General features: G+C 41.2%; 1 protein-coding gene across 1 annotated transcript in view; it reads left to right on the plus strand.

Annotated features, from left to right (window-relative positions):
* Positions 1-20,351, plus strand: part of BICRAL (BICRA like chromatin remodeling complex associated protein) — a 1,536,848-nt gene that overhangs the window by 220,965 nt on the left and 1,295,532 nt on the right. The window lies entirely within an intron of this gene.

Here is a 20,351-nt window from a genome sequence, read left to right on the forward strand (position 1 = left end):
CCTATCTACCACAAGAGGAGTAATTTCTGGCCCAGAAATTGTAGCTTATTGGCCGTTTGGGCAGTTTTTTCCATCTCTTTAAACTTTCTGGTTTAAAAGCCCATGTTTGCGCTTGTTTTCTGCCTTGCCTGTAACTAGTCTAGTCCAGATACAGATTTGCTGTATCCTGGACTGTTTGTAAGCTTCTGAGCGGTGCCAAAAAGTCTGCTCTTCAGTTTTTCCCTTAGATCTGCTAGTTCTCTCCTCTCCTCTCCTACACTTTTACTAGCTTATTAGTCTAGCACTTTACCAGAATTCTTGTAACAATTATTGTAGCACACAAAAGTGCTACCAGAGCTAAATGCTCTACAAGGAAACCGCTCCAGTACTTGTTATTAATGCCGCCCCTCCAGGCATGTCTAAAGGTCAGTTCCCAGCGCTTTCTCCTATTAACATGGTGAACTTGGGCATCCCGAGGCAATGTAGCAACTGCCTCATGTACACTGACAACCCTTTCCTCTTACCTCCCAACACTCAGACTTGCGAGAGATGCACTTATATATCCAAATTGGGAGCCACACACTCTCCAGCCAAGACTGGAATAGTTGGTCAAGAGGAGAAGGTCAACACTTGCACCACACCACATGAAACACATAGCCCTCCAGAACACACACCAGCACTACCTTCACATAAAAACACAAACCACACACAACTTTGCGGAGGTTCTCAATAAAAATCTACCAAAACAGCAGAGACCTCCAAGGCAGAAATGCACTCGACCACCACAACACAACACTAATCACGAGACACAAAACTCTTCTAAACAGTATGCCACTCAACCAAAGCCCCTAAGGCAAAAAAGCACACCCAACACACTAGTCTTAGGTGATGTGATAGGCACACTGATGTCCCACTCACTAGGTTGAATAAGGAGAAAGTAACAGTCAGCTGCGTGTCGGGTGCTAGGATCCGCCACATAATGCATGCACTCAGGTCCCTAACAACAGATACAAATATGACTCTGTCATTGTACACGTGGGTGTGAATGACCTGAGACATACCTCCCTGGACTACATGAAAAGAGACATGGAGGAGCTCTTGGTTTATCTCGCCCAGGCGAGTATGACCCTAGCCCTGAGCAGCCTCCTACCATCAGCCAGAATGATACCACAGTCCAAGCAGAAAATAATTGATTTCAACAATTGGCTAAGTTTCTGGTGTCATTCTAAGGGGATCCAGTATCTGTTTGCCTGGGATGACATGATTGACAGACCTCAATGCTTTTCCAAAGATGGCCTGCATCTGTCTCCCCTGGGCTTCCGGATACTGGACAAGGCTCTTGCCACCTTTATAGTACCTTTTTTAGGTGGTGTTCCAAAGACCAAATTACCACTGTAACAGCTACAGACAGATGCAATCTGAGTGTCATGCTGCTCAAAGCTAGAAGTCTAAATCTCAAAATGCACTCTCTCGAAGCACTCCTTAAAATGGAGAACATCAACATTTGTGCTGTAACAGAGACCTGGTTCAAGGCAGCAGAAAGCAGCCCTGCATTACCAGGCTATAACTCATTCCACACCTTTCGGCCTCAGAACTTGGATCGAAACTCCAAAGGCAGTGGTGTTTCCTTATTCATAAAGGATGCGCACACCTCCAGACTAGTAGCCCAACATAACACATCAGAGATACTTCAGGTGCAGCTAACATTGGGTAGGACAGCGATTCAGGATGTAGCCTGCTATAGATCCCCAACCATGTCTCAAGACTCGCACTCCACGTTCCTAAGCACCCTGGAGAATATTAGAGTCCAACCTAACACTCTCATACTGGGCAACTTCAACTACCCCTCCATTAACTGGGAAAACTACTCGTGTACCAATACACTTGCCCAACGCTTCCTGGAATTCATTAATTCCAATGCCCTGGACCAGCTCATTGTTACCCGCACTAGAGGTAGAAACATCCTTGTCCTGGTCATTACTAACTTGGGTGACCATCAGTAGTCAACTCCCCCCTGGTCAGATCTGACCACAAACTAATGACCTTAGAAACCCACATCCCTCTCACCCGCCCCGCAAAGGTAACCACCATGGAAAACTTCTCCAAGGCTAACTTTGTGCTTCTAAAAACAGAGGTGGCTAGCTTCATAGCACCCATGCAAATAGAGAATAGTTGCATGACCGCCGAATCATACACCAATGCACTGTACGAAGTCGTACACAAATGCATGGATCTCGCCATACCCAATAGAACCAAGATGCTGTCCTCCCAAAAAAAGGAAGCCAATCTGGTAGTCCCCTGTCATAAACAAACTCTACAACAGAAGGAGGATACTGATGCAGAATAAGGTGAAGTCCAAGTCCCAAGACTGGAAAAACTCCCTATCACCCTCATCAAAAAGTTGAGATCCCTCATCAAATCCCCTAAAGCTAGCTATGAAAACAGAATTGCAGCAGATAGTAGAGACATCCATAAGGCCTTCTATAGTTATGTAAAGAATCTTCACGGCAATATCCAGATTTGCTCTGAGCTACTGCACAATGGTACCTCCTATACCGAGCCAACAGATATTGCTAATATACTGGCCGACAGATTCATTGCCAATTTTCCCACTCTCTCCCCCACCAAAGGACCAATCACAATACCAGTAGATTGCCAGGCACCCAGTATTATTGCTACACAGGTTAAAACAGCACTGTCCCAAGGCCAAGAATACAACTTCTATGGGACCTGACAATATCCCTGGCTGTGTTCTACATGAACTACAGAATGAACTGTTCAGTCACAGCCTCACCTCAGGCTTTGTTCCTACCGAATGGTGTACTGTTACAGTTATCCCTCTCCACAAAGGAGAAGCGACTACAGACCCTGGGAACTATCGCCCCATTAGCCTGATGAGTCTGATGTGCAAAGCTGTGGTACGCATCATCATGGACCTAATAACGAAGGATATAGGGAATCTCCAAATTCTGGATCCCACACAGTTTGGTTTTATGAAGGGTAGATCATGCCTGGTTGACTTCTTTGAGTCAGTCACCAGAGCTGTGGATGATGGCAAGGTGGTTCATACAGCCTACCTTGATCTGGCCAAAACATTTGATACCATTCCCCACTCAGGAGTCATAGAAAAACTCACTATGCTAGGCATCAACCCCTATATCACTAGGTGGGTTGCAAACTGGCTCACAGATAGAACCCAAAGTGTGAAAGTAGCTGACTCCAAGTCAGACTGCCAACCAGTCACGAGTGAAGTCCCACAGGGTTTGGTCCTGGGTCCTCTCCTGTTTGGTATCTACTTCTCTGAAGTCCAGACCAACACAAAGGGACTCTGGCTGATAAAGTTCACAGACGATTGCAAGTTGGAAGCTATTATTAACTCCCCAAATTATGTTGACATCCTACAGAAAGGCCTCATTGGTACCAACGACTGGTGTCAGAACCATGGCCTTAAGCTCAATGCCAAAAAATGTGTCATCATCCCCTTTGAGGAAAAACCCAGTTCCATGAATTACCACATCGATGGTAGTCCACTGAACACAGAAGGTGTTATAAGAGATCTGGGAACACAGGTTGACAGCAACCTCTCTTTTGGCCACCACATTGCCACTGTGGTCAGAAGGTCCTTTTGTGTGGCACATTGCATTACTAAGGGTTTTGCATCCAGGGATAAAGAGGTCATTTTCTCCCTCTACTCTTCCATCATTAGGCCAGTCATTGAGTACAATGCCCCATTTGGCATGTACCTCACTATAGACACCTTGCAACAACTGGAGAGTCCGCAAAAGTACTTCACAAAGAGGATCCTAGGCCTTAAATTCTTGTCCTATATGGACAGACTCAAAAAAATTCCAGCTGTTCTCCATCTCATATCACCTACTTAGAGGCGATCTCTGCTTGACTTACAAAGCCATGTCTGACCCAGCTCTGTTAGAAATGCTACATCTAAAGAATTCCCAATCCCTCTGCACCACACGCTCCAGAGACCTCAACCTCATTACCACAATCAACAGAACAAGCTGGAGGGACAGGTTCATAACCCAGAGACTGCCCATGCTATGGAATAGACTTCCCATACATGTCAAACAGAGCACCTCACTGGCCCTCTTCAAGAGAAATTTTGATGAGTGGATGGGAAATAGAAAATTCACCCTGGGGATCACTCCAGTGGCTCTACTCGACAGAGGCACTGGGAACTAAGATCGGGTGGCACGATGCCAGGGTAATCCTGTGAGCTAGGCTTGTAAAGGCTCCAGGGACATTAGCCTAGTACACACCTATGAACTTATTTGAGACAGCAGCTGCAGCTTGCCTTAAATAATTGCTTTCCTTGTTGCCATTATATCTGCAAGTAGAATATCTAAATTGCCTGTGCTCACTTGCAAACAGAAATTTATCATTTTGCACAAGGACAGTGTAACCCCCCCCCCCCAACACACACACCAACCTTACCTTTATACCCAAGGTGGGGACAGAAGTTTCTTTAAATCAGACTATGGACAAATCCCTATGTTCTACCTTCCTACAGAGAAAGGATTTTGTGTACCCTAGATGTGTATAGGCATCTAGAATTTCACCGTGAAAGTACTAAAGAAGTGAGAAAATTAGATAATTTAATCATTAGCTTTGCAAAGTGTAAGGAAGGCAGGTGTGTTATAGGCAAGATCATCTCAAAATGGCTAGCTCTGTGTATCTTTTGTGCTCTTTCCATGACAAAGTGCATCAGCATGTAAGAGCCCACTCCACAAAAGCAACAACAACTGTTATGGGCTTATTTTGGGAGGTCAGCACCCAGGCCATCTTGAAAGCATTTACCTGGCCATCTGTCCACACCTCCTTCAGGCATCATAACTTAGATATTGCCTGTATATCCAGAACGGGGTTTATCATGGTCATCCTTCAAGGACTCTATTATAACCCATTCCTGCATAATTCTACCCACCCAGTGTTCCCCAAGTTTTGGGAATCTTGGCAAAAATTAGCAGTGCTGCAACAGTGAAAAGTATGATGAACATAGCACGGCTCTGTAGAGACTATAACTGTAGATGTTTGGGGTACACTCACTGTTGTAGTACTATTTTCCTCCCTCCATCCCTCTTGTTTCCGACCTATTGCCATCCTAAGGTTGTGGTGGATATCCAGTCACCATATTTGTACCTTCCTTTTCTGTTAACCCTACAGGGTCCTCCTCTTCTGAGGGTTTCCTAGTGCATGGAAAAGGAGCTTTGGGGGTCTTCTGGTTAGACTGCCATACCTACTAATATTTGCTGTCTTCCAGGGTTGAGGAGGAACTAAAAATGGCCTAGGTAGACATCCATGTGGAGGATGAGGGAAGATGAACACTGGAAACGGGGCCAGATATCAGGCCTTCTACAGCAGAAATCCCAAAAAAGTCAACAATATTGTAAGAGTGAACGTTCTTAGACTTAAGTTCCTGTACAAGTATGCTTCTTTGGAAGATATGAAAAATTTTGTGTCAATTCTTTTAAAGCTGTTAGAATTTGACAAGCATCTGTTTGCAGTAGATGTGACCAGAAAACATTTGAAGATGAGTTAATTAAGGCCCATTCTTTAGACGTGGACCAAATCAGCATTCTAAAGAAAAGAGCAGATGTTTGGGATTTATAGATGAATTCTTCTGGACCCACACCTCAGTTATGCAGTGCAAAATTGTTATCAGAACTTTGATCTACCTCTGCATGTGAAAACGCCTTCTAGCCAGTGCCACTCACAAAATACAGAGGCAGCCACAAACTCACAAAGTGAAGGGTAAGTGCAGCATTGTGGTGCAGTAGTCCATTCCTGTTACCTACTTGGAAGAAGTTGGTAGATTGCATTCAGTGCCAGCTGTCCCACCAACTAAACCTAATTTGTGTAAAATTTAAGACTAAATAGGCTAAACCATGAATGCAAATGAGCAGAGTAATTTCCATGTTATTCTGAAGTCTCGTGTCATTTTTGTGGGATTGTGGTAAGTTGGGGGGCAGCAGGGTATTTTATCGTAATTTGCAGCCCTTGAACAAGGGGCACATGTGGCCGACTCGCACCAAAAAGTTTGTCACTGCTGTCCTAAACTGAGTAACTTGCTTTTAACAAGCTTGTTTGCTTATCTGTAATGACTCATTATGTGTTTTTGTCAGCATGACTTCTTTGAGAATCCTCCTTTAGCTTCAAGGCTGATAGTAAAGATGTTTTTTTCTGGATGGTTGCATTTGAAGACTGATGAAAAACACTTATGTTTTAGTGGGACCTTTAACTTTGTCTTAAAAACCTTAACATCACCAGTGTTCTTGAGCCACTTTTTTTAGTCCTGCAGTAGGAACTTTTTTTCTTTTGGCTCCCAGAGTGGGGAACAGCACCAGGCACTAGATGAGCCAGCTGCAGCCCTGCCTAAAATCCATCCTCTGCACAACATGTTCCTTTGCAGTTAGCAAATAAAGGGGAAAACAGATGAGCTGAATCAAGATCCCTGATAATGTGAGATATGATATAACCTAATGTAAAAAGAGGAATTAGTAATGAAAGGCCATGTAAGGTTCTGAACACATAATGGCTTGTACTTGTGATGCCCTCCTTTATACTGCCATGGTCAAAAAAATGGACAGTCTTCAAAGACAGAAGTTCAACAGAAAGTAAACACAGTGGCAAAAGATAATGAAGGATAAGCCAGAAGTGCTACTTCTATTACCTTTTAGCCAGAGCAACACTAGTTCACCTTCCTGTTTAAAGTGGCAAGGGCAGAACCTCTGCTGCTGCCTCAGCATGTGAATGAGCCCTTTTATTCAACAAGGGGTCTCTCAAACACTCCACACTTGAAGACCTTAACGCTGGCAATGTGAATAATCTAGCTGTCATTCCCTTTAGGTGCATTTTTTCTGTGGATATGTTGTTTATCTTAATGGAGGCAGAGAAACCTAATATAAATAAATTATGCCCAGAAAAATGGAAAAGATTCTCCTTTTGATGCCAGAGTAGGAGTCAAGGCTTGACCCAATGGTTGGTGTCCTTGGGCCTTAGGTTCTTATATGTTAGCAAATTAGGATTGTCGTATTTCTGAGTGAAGGTACATGTGTATCTGCCATTTCAGTATTGATTTGGGAATCCCAGCTGGTATTCCAGCTTAGTTGTAAAGCAGTCCTTTAAGAGGGGAGGGTCCTGCACCTAGGGTCTACTAAGAAAGCCTCTGCGACCCTGGGATCTCAGTTAATTTTTAGAAGAGCTAACATTACCTCAATTTGAACCATCTGTTCTCTTCAAACATCTGTTTTATGGAAGACTTATGTTTTTATTGGCCATCACTTCGGGCTGGAGAATTTCAGGACTGCAGGTCCGCAAGAATAAATAGCACTTTTTCATCTTCTACAAGGACAGAGATGTACTTTACAGTAACCCTTCCTTCATTGTTAATGTAATGACTGAGGTGTCCTTGAGCCAAGCCATTCACCACCTATTGTTTACTCTAATAATCAAAACAAAAGAAAAAAAAGGAATCCTAAATTCTCTAGATGTGCATAGACACCTGAGATTTAAGACAGAACTAAAAAGATGAGAAAAACAGAGCAGCTGTTTGTGTCCTTTGCACATGATGAAGAGGGCAAACCTGCTTCTAGACAATTTTAAATGGGTGGCTTCTGTATTTTTTTCATGGCATGGTTATTCTAGGGCAAGTGAGGTCACATTCTGCAAGAGCCAGCGTAGCCACCATTAACTTTTTAAGAAGAGTCAACACCCAGTTCATTTTAGAAGCAGCTTCATGACTATCAGTTTACACCTTTCCAAACATTGCAATTTAGATATTTCCTTCAGGGTAAGGATGGGATTTGCCACAACTATCATGTGGGGCCTCTAGCAACCCACTTCTCCTCATGCAAGCCGTCCCCAGGGTTTTTAAGCTGTAGGAATCTTCCCAAGAAGTTATTAGTACTGAACCAGCTGACAGCATGATAAACTTGCCATAATTGTTGATGTTCAATTATGTCCGCCATTGCAGTAATATTTCTCCCCCACACCTCACTTTCTTCTACTCCTTTCCTGATGATCCTTTAAGGTTTGTGTGGTTACCCAGTCATCATTAGACATTAACACTCTTCCTTTTACCTCAGATGCCCTTTGTCCCAAGCTGACATAGGGTCTGGAGAGGTAGCTTATCAGGTCTCTTCTGGATTGGTGTCCTGGTCCAGGGCCCCTTTCATTTGGGCAGTTCTTTTTAAACTTCACACCTTGATGAAGATAAACATCCATCACAAGATTTAAAATGCACAACTTAAAAACATATCTTAACAAAGCTCATGATACTGTGACAATCATAAATAAATTCATCTAACACTAAGGAGCTAAATATGTATCTCATAATATAAAGACCCACCATGTTGGTAGATAAATTCTTGAGTATGACATTGATTGGTTTCCTTTGAGTAAATTTCCCACCTTTTCAGATTTGCACTGGGGCTAAGTCTGACATCTTACTGCGGTGCTGTATCTTTTATGTTTTCATTCAGATAATATAGACTCCATACTTAATTCTTTTTATCAGGGAATATGTCGCATATACTAGATTAGTGGGACTTCACCTTCACCACCAAAAAGCAATACAAGATTCCCTTAACTGTAGCTATTTTGGCTTAAGCCTGGCTGATCTAGATCCCCCAGCAAGGCTCATCAGTTATATCTAGATATAATGTAAGTCCGCACATGGTCTGGAACAGTGATGCTGGTTATTGCTTATGCCAGTTAGTCCCGCTGCATGTTCTGTAAGTTATGGTGTAAAACCAGTGGTTTATGTTACAGTGACATATGACCATATAATCATAATAAAGCACCAGCCTTGTTTAGAGAATAACTGTACTTATCCATTGACTTGTGATCAGGTGTGAGAAACTGATGTTTTTTTAACAAGGTCAGACAACCATATCATTATACATAGACATGTACACTTCTGGGTGCAGCTTAGAACACTATCTACAAGTCAGAGTGAAATAGAAAAGGTTACCTTACTAGAGAGCAAAGTACAAAGCAAAGCAGTAGCAGAAAGTCCTCAGGAGACATGATCTCTCTGCCTCCTTTTTGTCATGTTGTTTACTCTCAATGCCAGTGGCAGCTATCTCTAGTCCTTTACTTTAACTGGGTCAGTCAGCTGTGACAGTTGTGGAGGCCATACAGACTTTCTTGTACATATCTTCTTGGCTACTGTGATCAAAAGGGTTAGAAGGTTGTAGTCAGCTCTCAGAAGACCTAAGTGCTCTATAAATCCTTATAAATCTATCAAAAATAGACTTGGGTAAGGTATGTATGAGTGAAAAAAGAAGAGTATTGCAAAGGTCATGGAGTTTACTTTTAAATTCTGTAAGGGATGGGTGATTTCAGAATATATGGGACTAATCCTCAAGTTCATATGATGCACACCTCCAGCATGGGAACTAGCACCAGGATGCATCCTATGCATTCTCAAGGAAGTATAGAAAAGCTTAAATAAACATTGCCAGGAAAAAAAGTGGAATCTGCAGGATTTTGTAACATATTTGGGAGCTCCCAATGGCCTATCATGGTAAAAAGATTGGAAGCTCCAGGACACTTTCCAAGGTGTGACAGATTCCATCCAGTAAGAGGCTGTCTGGACTGGGACATTGGAACAGCATCAACTTTGGGTCTGGGAGGTTTGATTCCCCTCACGCTCTGTATAAGCAGTTGCTGAATTCTGCTGTAATTTGAGAGTGGACATTAAGTAAATTTGACTTGTGTAATTCTCTCATCGAAAACCCATAAGTATTCATATCCCTGTAGATGAAGGGACCTATGGCACACCAATAGTTGATGTTCATCATTCTCACTGTTCCAGTAGCCTTTAGCATTTTGGGGTTGCATCCATGATACAACAAACTGGCCAGTCTTCAAAAAAGCTGTTGTTCCCTTCCATACCTACAACTCTGACTGGTGATTGGCTTCTGATCAACTCTTCCCAGCAGCATTTACCTTGGATGGAAATCAGCCGTCAGAGTGTAGACAACGTCACACTTTCTTTCTTCCTCAAGAGAAAGCAACTCTGGCTTCAGATGAACAACAATTGGCTATAGGCTTAATTTCCGGTGGATGTTTCCATAGGGGAACTCTTTCACATGCCTTTTTAAATATTTTTGATGTATTTTTTTTTGTTTTTTGCAGAATAAGTGCAATTTATTAATATCACAAGTTTCTTAATCTAAATTCTGTAATGTCAGAAACTGCTGTTTTTAGAATGAGTCTGTTTTCATTAGAAAAATGTACTGCAGTTGAAACATTTTAACTGAAGTGTAACTAAGAGTTGCCTAGTGGTCAGGGATCTGGGTATGCATGTAGACAGTAGCCTTATCTTCGGCTACCATGTGGCCTCAGAGGTGAGGAAATCCTTTTATGTTGCGCAGCTTGTAAGTGAATGCATGACATCTAGGTCCAAAGAGGTCTTTATCCTACTGTGCCCTGCCGTTTTCATTAGAAAAATGTATTACAGTTTAAGCATTTTAACTGAAGTGTAACTAAGAGTTGACCCATTGGTCAGGGATCTGGGTATGCATGTAGACAGTAGCCTTATCTTTGGCTACCACGTGGCCTCAGTATTGAGGAAAGCCTTTTATGTTGCACAGCTTTTAAATGACTGCATGACATCTAGGTCCAAAGACTTTATCCTACTGTACCCTGCCATTTTCAGACCAGTCCTAGAGTACAATGCTCCCTTCGGTTTGCACTTGACCAGGCATATGCAGCAACTACAGTGAACTCAGAGGTTCCTTACAAAAAGAATACAAGGCATAACAGCACCTTAAAGCCTTTTTCCTCTACTCAGTCTCCTATAGATTGCTGAGGGGTGATCTGAGCCTGACTTAAAGGTATCTGCAAACCACACACTTATGAATCTCCTGCATGTTTGTAAGTCAAACAGTACCAGAAGCACAAGGTCTAGAGACCTAAATTTTGCCTGTGACTTAAGCAGAACACACTGGAGAGACAGATGTGTCCCAGAGACTACCCCTCCTGTGGAACAGGCTTCCCATTCATGTGAAGCTGAGTTTGTCTGTCACCCAACTTAAGTGCAACCTAGACCAGTGGATAGGGAATATGAAATTTACATCGGGTCTGCCACCCATGTCCCCCTATGGGCAGAGAGAGGTAGCTTATAAATGCCTATCTCTCAATGTCCTGTTTGGATGTAGAATGTTATTATTCTTTTGGGAAAACTTAGCTAGGTTTAGAAAGGCCCTGCAGGTCATTAGCCTAGTAATATTCTATGAATCTGTTTAAAGTTTTAACGATTGGGAAGTGTTTTTTGTGTACTTAAAATGGTGTTTGACTGTTTTGGTGCTTGTGTATACTTTTGTGATAACTTATCTTCATTAATCTGATGTTGTCAATTTCATTTATTCCTCAAGGATGGGTTTGGATCCAACTTGACCACTTTTCTTTTGCAGTCTGGGATCCAACTCTTGAGCTCCTCCCTTTACTTGTATTGCCCCTGATCACTGCTTTACCTCAGATCTCATTTTCCGGTCAAGTGATTGGTTGGGATTTCTTGCTGTCAAGCTCTGGGAGTTATTAGTCTATTGTGAGTGATGTAGTTTTGGGTGTTTTTATTACCAAGTCTCTATTTTTTCATTGGGTCTGTATTAGAACATCGAAGTTTCAGAACTTCGAATGTTCTAATATCGACACCTACTAACCGAAAGCTGAAAATAGCAAAAATTTAGATAACCGAATTCTTTCCTAGGGAAAGAATTTGGTTGTCCGTTCCTGTCGCTTTGCTATTTTCAGCTCTGCGGTGGAAATTTACGGTCGGGTTCAGGTAAGTGTCCAATTGTGTGGACGTGAGGGTTAGGGTGGGATAGGTGAGTTAGGGTTAGGGCATGGGTCAGGTAAGTGTGCGAATGTGTGGACATGAGGGTTAGGGTGGGATAGGTGAGTTATGGTTAGCACGTGGGTGAGGTGTGTGTGCGACAGTGGCGGACCTTAGGGTTTGGGTTAAGGTAAGTGGGTAGATAGTGGTGTATGTACAGTTTAGTGTAGGTTTAGATGTAAGATTTTAGGTGTATGTGTGTGGATTGCTGTTTGGTGTGTTTGAGTTGTATGTATGTGTTTTGGATCAGCAAATTTTTTCCCTAGTAAAAAATTCACTGTTTTCAATTTTCGGTCTTATCAGTTTTCGGTTAGTAGGTGTCGATATTAGAACATTTGAATTTCTGAAACTTCGATGTTCTAATATAGACCCTTTTTTCATTACTCCCTTCCTCTCTTTACCTTTTAGAGTTAGTATAAAATTTCTTTAGACCTTTGTGCTACTAATGTAGATTGTATTCTACCATTGTTGGTAGTTTTCCCTTTTTCTTACCTCACCTGAGGTAATTTTTCATACCATTGCTGGTATTTTCTCCTACTTCACCTTTTCTAAAAATATATATATATTTTTTATATATCTATGTATTATATGTATAATAACACTTTTTTGTTTTTGTTTGATTATTTTTGTGTCTAGTGTCTTTTTCCGTTATGGCAAACAAACCTACCAGTTTCAAGAAATACACTTCCTGTGGGCATAAGGTACCCAATTCTGATGCCCACAGGGAGTGCATGTATTGTTTAGGCCATTATCACCTTCAGAGTTCTTGTAAAATCTGTGCAGGTTTCAATGCCAGGGCAATAAGCAATAGGTATAATAAAATTATTCTGAAAGGTATGTTGCCTGCTTCTTCATCTACAGTTCCTTCTACTTCAGGGGCTCAAATTCCCTCAAAAAGTCAGAAAAGTTCAGAGACCAGGGAGTCTAAAAAACACACTCCTCTGTTCAATCTCCTTCTTCCATATCAAGTTTGGAGCCATCATCAAAAGTAAAAAAAAAAAAAAAAAAGGTCTCTGATCTGACTTTATTGGATCCTGCTACTACTAACGCTAACAGTGTTTTGGATCCAGCTTTGTCAGATCCAGTCACACATCTGAGAAGTCTCCTCAGATCTTGTCTCCGTAGTTCTCTCTGGAGATGGTTTCTCCAAGACTGAGGTCCCCTTTCTTGCAGGAGACTCCTAAAAAGACTTCTCACCCTCCTTTAGCACCCTCCTCCATCAGGTCTTCCTGGAATCTTTCAGAATATAATGTGGATAGGATGATGAGAAAGTTTCTTAGAGCTCAAATCCAGATGGGGTCCTTCAGGCTCTGTCCCGAATTGGATCCATGAGTCTGCAACCTTCACACCCTTTAGTGACTCCTTCACCGATCTAACCTGTAGTTTCAGAGCTGTTGGATCAGAAGATTCCGGGAGCTGAGGTGTTGGCTCCAAGAATGATACCTTCCTCGACTCTGACTCCTTCTCTTGTCCATTCGTCTCCCAAGTGTTTTGGAGCAGAATGAGTCTCGGAGCCGAAGTGTTGGCATTGGGTCCTAGAGAATGACATTGACTCTGAGTATTTCAGAGCTGTTGCTTCCCCTCAGTGCATAGGTGTTGTACAGCTCGGGTCTGATTCCCTCCTTGGGGACAGAATCCAGAGGGACTGGAAAGGTGGCTAATCTAGGAACTTTGGCCGCAGGGAGGCTGATTTCCATTTCTACTGGACCTTCTGGTTTTGAGGTAATGGAAAGAGTTTTCTCCCCTCCAGGGAATCCTTTGAGTATCACCTCTTACATTCTGTTCCCATCCCTCCTCTGGATCTGACTGCTAAGTCTCGTTATCTTACTCCACAGGGACAACCAACCCATAAGTGCTTTCAGATGGCCCCTGCACAAGTGTTTCCTCTTTCTTCCAACACCTCTCCAGAGTATCCCACCGAAGAGGTTCCGCAGAAGAAAAAGTACAAAAGGAGGCATTAAGATTTCCCTTAAGAATCTTTGACAGAAAACACTAATTTTGTTGAAGGAGAAGGGTCCCCCAGATCTCCACTGGAAGATGTCTCATTTGGAGGGAATTTAGAAATCCTGCACCAAAAAGGGGGATGGTCATCCCAGAACTTTTCTCAGGAGGAATTGGTGTTCCTGGAAGCTTTCGGGCCTGGCCCATCTATATCTTGGGTTACCTCCCAGGCAGATGAGCTTGTCAATCTTGTCTCCCGCCTGGCATGGAAGGAGACAGATTCTGTAGATCCCAGCCCTAAATGCCCAGACATGATCCCTGGTGCACCACTAGACAGACAATATTGGTCCGAGGGGATTCCTGTAGTTGATTTTTTGTTGCTGCAGTCATGAAAAAAGTGCTAGGTGAACAGAGCTCTACTGTCACTCCCCCTAACAGAGAATCTAAAACTTTGGACAGGTATGGAAAGTGAGTATATGCATCAGCAACTTTTGATATACAGTTACTGAATTACCTGGCGCATTTTACTAGATTACAGAGGGACTTAAAAGGACCCTCTAACTCTACCCCTGGGTCCATGTCGGCGGAGGAAATGAAAACATATTCTTCGCGACTGGCCACCCTACAAGCCATATCAAAAGCGTTCATCTCTCACGGGGCTGAAGGTTCCTCATAGACTGCAGGTACAGGCATATCCATTAGGAGGCATGCTTAGATGCGATTGTATGACTTTACAGAACCCTTTAAAGTGTCATTTGTCTGTGCTCCTTTTGATTGATCCTCCTTTTTTTGGCCCACTGTCAAAAAGACACTCCGTAGTGAACAAGAAAAAGACCCTGTTTACCATAGGAATCTGTTTTTTCTACCCCGCAGAGATCCTTCTCAAGGAATCAGTGCGGTGGTAAGGAAATGTGGTTTCGGAAATTTCAAGGGCCTTTTCAAGATTCACGCAGAGAATTTTCTTCCAGAAGCAGAGGGAAATAATTATAATAATAGAAGACGCTACTCACTCAGCAGAGGGAGTCTGCAAAATATAGGGTCTCAAGATTCTTTCTGGGACAGACCATTCCAGAGTTGCTGAAAGGTTGCCCGACTGTTCTTCTCTGGAGACAGTCAGGGGATGCTTGTCTTTGCACCCAGAAGCCTGGGCAGCCATCACAAATGATACATGGGTGCAAAGAATTGTATCCAAAGGATATTTTATTCCCTTTTTACAAAATCTACCAAGGATAAGAAAAAAATCTCCCCGATATTCCACCTAATCAACGGATAAAAGCAGCTCTAGAAATTCAAAAGCTGCTAGACAAAAGAGTCATCAAAGCGGTCCCACAAGACCAGAGAGGATCCGTTTTTTACTCAAGGTTCTTTTTACTGCCAAAGAAGACAGGGGACCTGAGATCCATCTTGGATCTCAGTTATCTAAATAAATACATAAAGAACACCAAATTCCATATGGTCACGGTTCAGTCCATTTTTCCATTACTCCCGAAAGGCGACTGGATGTGCTCTATAGTTTTGAAGGATGTATACTTTCACATAAAAATGAACAGACGATCCCAAAGATTACTTTGATTCTGGATGGGAGCCAGTCATCATCTGTTCAGAGCCCTGCCCTTTGATCTTACCACAGCCCTCAGGGTATTCAGCAAATGTATGGCAGCGGTTGCAGATCATTTAAGACTGATGGATTCAAAATGTCTGGCTTCTCGCTACATCAAACAGGCATCTATTGATAACGGCCAGAGACTATCTTCTTCTGTTGACTTACTCTGTAGGTAACACCGTAAATCTTGCAAAATCCAAACTTTGGCCAGTACAATTCTTGGTGTTTATAGGGGCTTGCCCAAACACAGTGAATCTTCAAGCCTACTTACCACAGAGCAGAATTCTTACTTTAAGGTTACATGTCAGTCAAGTTCTGTCTCTTCATTTTCCTCCAGCCAAACTGATCTAAAGAGCTTTGGGATTAATGGCTGCTTTAATCACATTGATACCAATAGCTCATTTTTACATGATGATCCTTCAGTGGACTTTACAAGTGCAGTGGTCCATTCTCTAGCAACCCTTAAAATTTCCAATAAAATTGTCCAGGATATTTAAGGACTTGGAAGTATAGTGGATCCAATCCAACAAGATTTGCAAGGGTCGCCCCTTTATCCTTCCTCCACCTAATGCCATGTTAACCACTGGCACCTCCCATTTGGGGTGTGGGGGGCATTACTTAGGATGGACTGTTTAAGGCAAATGGACTCCAGTAGTGACCAAGTTGCATATAAATATCCTGGAGATGAGTGGTCATATTAGTGTTGCAGGCCTTCCAGAATGTTATCCCTCTGGGGACAGTTGCTATTTAAATGGACAATGTCAGTGGTTTGGTACGTCAACAAACGGGGGGAACCAGATCTTACCCTCTTTGCTGAGAAGCAGTGAGAGTTTTGTAATGGGTGATCTCATCCAGCCACTTTCTTATAGCGACGCACATTCTGGGGAAATCAAATGTGCTAGCAGACAGGCTCAGCAGGACTATTCTGATGCCTTATGTGTGGTTTCTCAGTCAGTGGCAAACATGGTCTTTCGACAGTTGGGTCAACCATGCTGCGACGTGTTCGCCTCTCCCCTCAGCCACAAGTACAGCAGGTTCTTTGCCCTAATCCCTCTTCATGGACAGTCACCAAGAGATGCTTTAGGCCACATTAGGCCCGCCGGTCTTCTTTATGCGTGTCTTCCCCAACCTTTAATCTCCAATTTCTTCAGAAAGTTTTCAGGTTGAAGAGCAAAGTAATCCTCATTGTTCCCTTCTGGCCTCGGCAGATTTGATTTCCTGTCCTGTGGTCTCATCTAATATGTCCTCCATGGACACTGGACCCCAGTCCATGCCTCCTCTCACACTCATAAGGCCTTACACTTCTGGACATTCCAGGCCTCAGATTGACCGCATGTTTTTTCCAATTCCAGTGATGGCTAGACATTCCAGGCTTTCTTCTCTGGTTCAAAGAATTTTGATTTCATCTCAGAAATCCTCTACAAGAAAGATTTATAAAAGTAAATGAAAGAGATTTTCATTATGGACTCAGCAGAGAGATCTGGATCCTTTCTCTGCTCCAATTTCTGTTCTTTTAGAATTTTTAGTATTTCTTTTCCAAAGTGGGGCCAGTTTCTCTACTATAAAAGTTCAACTGGCTGCCATTTCAAATTTTCAAGTCTGAGATGATGCCTTCTCTCTGGCATCATCTAGGCTGTAAGAGTCAGTAGTGTAGCCACTCTGGATTAACTCCCTCTTAAACCAACAAATAAATATTTCAATAAAATGAACAAGTGGGAGAAATACAGCAGGAAAAATATATATAAAAACTTTAATATGGTTAGCGCTTTCACATCACAGATGCTTCATCAGACCATGAACAAATAAAATTCAAGTCATTTATATACCCACTCTCAATTAAATCATTATTAAATAATTACATTGAGTTATAGTAGTCATTTTAAAGAAACGGCATGCAAAAAATTCTTACTCCATCTAAAACTAATATGTCAACCTAAAATAAAAAAAAATACTACATTACTAAACAGATAATATATATACATGTATAAAAATGTATATTTTATAAAAATGTATATGTTAAAATTAAACATTATAAGTGCCTCGTTTTTAAATAAGGTTTGATTGATGTCCTCTCATTTAACCCTGGTTCCTTTTCAACCTGCAGCTCAATTATCCATCTTAACTCACTTAATTCTAGTTTGTTTTTCATATCCCCCAACTTTAAATCTTGTGAACACATTCAATCACTTTAAATTGAAAATGATGTGTTGTACCTTTATAAATGAAGTGCTTGGCTAAGGCACTCCTATCAGGCTCTCTATTTCTAATAACTGTCAAATGTTCTCTGACCTTCTCTCTAAGTGCGCGAGTGGTCATGCCGACATAGAAAGAGGGATAGACTGAACAAATTGCTAAGTATATTAGATTCCTTGTTCTACATTTTGCTTTCACTCTAAATTCATATCTTTTCTTGGTTAAAGGCTGTATAAAAATTCTATCATCACTCAGTACATCACAGACACTACATTGTCCGCATTTACTGAGACCATAAATTTCATCACCTTACCTATTGGGTTGACACAGTAGTCTCTTAAGATTCTCTGGAGAGAGATCTTAGAGATTTCTGTAATGGGCATGTATTTACTTGGCCGAAAGGTAATGAAGCAAGGGAGACACGTATCAGTGATGTGAATTTAAATTTAAATCTTCCCGACTCATAGCATTTGAGCCTGGAAACTACAAATGCTAACATGGCACAGAAGAATGACTCTATTTACAAACGGGGTGAGCGTAATTCTTTAAATACTGCAGAGACATTAGATGCTTTAGAAACGACTTATACTTTAAATGTTTTAATCTGTAACAAGATGAGAATTCCACTCAAATTTCCTCTGTTAAAAGAAAAGAATTTGTGCAAACGACACTCTTGCAGGCTTTTCGTACCTTCTTCCCAGTCGCAAAATAGATTTGTCAGGAGTGGGCCATTCCAGCAGCAGGAGGAGGAAGAGGAGACTTCTGTCACAGGAAGGAGCAGTATGGCAAGACCTGAAGAGGATGTGGAACATGTCGACAACGTGAGAGCGTTGGTGTTTAATTTTTCAAAGAAAGAGTTAATGGAATATTAAAAGGCTGTACTTGAACGAGGCTTGACATTTATTCCAGCTTCAGATGGTGACTTTGTAAGTACAGTCTTGGACTTTAGATCATTTGCACGTAACGTCATGTTAAAGTCTTTATTTAGTGAGAATGATGCTGGACTTTGTACTGAGTTTAAGAAACCCAGTTTATTTATTCCAGAGATGAATCTGGTGTTAGAAATATTTTGTAATATGTGTGAAGCACAACTGAAAGAAGTGCTGGGTCTGGGTGGTCATGGTAATAAGAATAGATTTTTTAATTTAGAAAAGGATGAATATATAGCTCTTCAGGAACTATGAAATGATGCATCTATTGCTATTCGTCCTGTTGATAAGGGAAGGGGAGTTGTTGTTTTTAATACTGAGGACTGTTTGGATTTTATGCACAATATGCTTAAAGATGTTAATGTTTATAAACAAGTTAATTTAACTGACATAGAGTTATGTTGTAGCTGTGTGTTTGAATCTTTGTATGACTGTTTTTTAATCAACTTCATTTCTAAGTCATTGTTTGATTTTCTGACTGTCACAAACCCTGTTGTTCCTATTATTCAGGGTCTTCCAAAATTGCATAAAAATAGGCATAACCCACGCTTTAGACCAATAGTCTCTGGTCAGGGGTGGGTTACATATCCACTTTCTAAGTATGTTGAAGCAAATTTAAGGTCAATTGTATTAAATGACACTAAGCAGCTCTTGTCTGATATAGGTAGGACTTTTTGTAACGCCCATGAGCAATTTAGTGAATGTCTTCTGGTTTCTATGGACATAAACTCACTTTTTACTCTAATACCCCATACCTATGGTTTAGAGGCTGTTAGGACCGATTTATGTTTACATAGTTCCTATGATATGAAGAGAATTGATTTTCTTTGTATGTTATTGGAGCTGATATTAGAGAGTAATATTTCTTATTTGAGCGAAAATACTATCTTCAGTTGTTTGGCGTAGCTATGGGCACACCTTTTGCCAATAGCTACGCCAACATGGTTCTTGCCTGTTGGGAAGAAAAATGTGTTTTGTGTAATGATAAGTTTGCTAGTAAAATTCTTTTTTACAGGAGGTTTGTAGACGACCTTCTATTAGTGTAGGGAGGTACAAAAGGAGAATTAGAAGAATTTTTTGTATTTTTAGACACTACTACAGACTTCTTGAAATTTACTCACTCAGTTTCTTGCACAGAAATTTCTTTTTTAGATGTTACAATATTTAAAGATATTAATGGGAAGTTATCTTCCTGGTACTATAGGAAAGAATGTAGAAGAAATAATGTTCTGAGTAGAGACAGTATGCATCCGAACAATGTTTATAGGAATATTATAAAAGGTCAGGCTATGCGTATATCTAGATTGGACATGGAGCAGGAACAGTTTGACAAAGATATGGGAACTTTTAGGAATGAATTATTGCAACGGAAGTATAAAAAAGGTGAAATAGATATGGGTGTTAAGTAAGTTAGATCTATGAGGAGGGATATAGCTAAACCCTATATAAGTGATGATGATCATACTGTCTCTGAACATTATAGGGAAAGACATATTAAAAGACCCTACCTATTCATTTAGAATATACTGGGAACATTAAAAAAGTACAAGATGTAGATGATAAAAATTGGTCTATTTTGCAATCGGACCCTGCGATAGCTATGATAGTTGGCCCAAAACCTATGTTCTGTTATAAGAATAAAAAGAATCTTAAGAGACTACTATGTCAACCCAATAGGTTAGGTGATGAGATTTATGGTCTAAGTAAATGTGGACAATGTAGTGTCTGTGATGTACTGAGTGATGATAGAATTTTTATACATCCTATAACCAAGAAAAGATATGAATTTAGAGTGAAAGCAAATTGTAGAACAAGGAATCTAATATACTTAGTGGTTTGTTCAGTCTGT

Source organism: Protopterus annectens, chromosome 1.part0, assembly GCF_019279795.1.
Source record: "Protopterus annectens isolate FY-2018-M chromosome 1.part0, PAN1.0, whole genome shotgun sequence".
Classification (NCBI taxonomy): domain Eukaryota; kingdom Metazoa; phylum Chordata; order Ceratodontiformes; family Protopteridae; genus Protopterus; species Protopterus annectens.